Raw genomic sequence first — 1,407 nt, 5'->3', positions numbered from 1 at the left:
TTTGTGCGTGTGTGTGTGTGTGTGTGTGTGTGTGTGTGTGTGTGTGTGTGTGTGTGTGTGTGTGTAGATATCTGGAAGGTAATGAATACTTTTGAAGAGTGAAGTAGCAAGAATGAAATAGTGACCAGAGGACTATTTTAGACAAATAGTGTTTAAGAAAAGACAAAGGTAAAATATATTTTGAAGCATAGAGCTGAAATATTTAAAATGCTTAGCAGGAATGAACCTAACCTGTTGAATGTTATAATGGTGAGATTTTATTTAACATGATCAGACTACATTGAATGGTGATTTTTGTTCACAATTTACATAATTATTTGTATGTAAACTGTATGTACATAGTTATTTGTATGTACTTTTATTAGTTATACTTATATTTTTGGTACTTAAACATATAAGTATATCTTGAAATTGCAATACTTGTTTTTTGAGGTGAAGAACTAATAAAGTTTGGTTGCTGACTGGAAGAAGCAAGAGTGAGGGAGTGAGGAGTATTAAGGCTCTCCTTCAGATTTGTAGCGGGACTTGCCTAGAAGTCAGTGGAATGGTGCAGAGAGGAACATACTAAAAGAACAGATTTCTAGACCTACATATTTTAATAACTTCCAGTGTGTGATGATTTTCTGGATCTTAATTTCTTATCTAAAATGAATGTGATGAACCAGAACTCTCTAAGCTTTTTCATGTGCTTCTGTGTGACTGCTCAATACCACCAATGCCTGCTATTTTCCTGGACTGTGCATCTTTGCTGCATTGCTTAAATTTCTTGTTTTTCCTTTATTTGGATATGATTCACAAACAAAAGTGTATAAAATTTAAAGAGTACAATGTAATGATTTGATATATGTATACTTTGTGAAATAATTACCACCACAATCAAGTTAATTAACACATCTATCATCTCACATACTTGCTATTTGTGTGTGTGCATTGAAATGCTTAAGTTCTAACCTGTTAGTAAATTTCAAGTATACAGCACAGTATTATTAACTGTAGTCATCATGCTATACATTAACTAGATCCCCAGAACTTATTCATTTTGTAATTGAAGGCTTGCATCATTTGACAAGCATCTCCCTAGTTCTCCTACTCCCAGCCCCTGCAACCATTATTGTACTCTGAACCACAATGAAATATCACCTCACACCTGATAAGATGACTTTTATAAAGGAGAAGCATTAACAATTGTTGGTGAGGATATTTAAAAAAAGGGAACTCTTATTGGTGGGAATACAAATTGGTGCAGCCATTATGAAAAATAGTATTAAAGTTCCACAAAAAATAAAAAAATAGAATTACCATATGATACAGCAATCCACTTATGAGTATACTAGAGGCCCGGTGCACAAAAATTTGTGCACTCGGGGTGGGGGGAGGGGGGTCCCCCAGCCCGGCCTGTGCCCTCTC

This window comes from Myotis brandtii, unplaced genomic scaffold, assembly GCF_000412655.1.
Source record: "Myotis brandtii unplaced genomic scaffold, ASM41265v1 scaffold609, whole genome shotgun sequence".
Taxonomy (NCBI): Eukaryota; Metazoa; Chordata; class Mammalia; order Chiroptera; family Vespertilionidae; genus Myotis; species Myotis brandtii.
The sequence above is the reverse complement of the archived record's forward strand: the minus strand, read 5'-3'. Positions refer to the sequence as shown.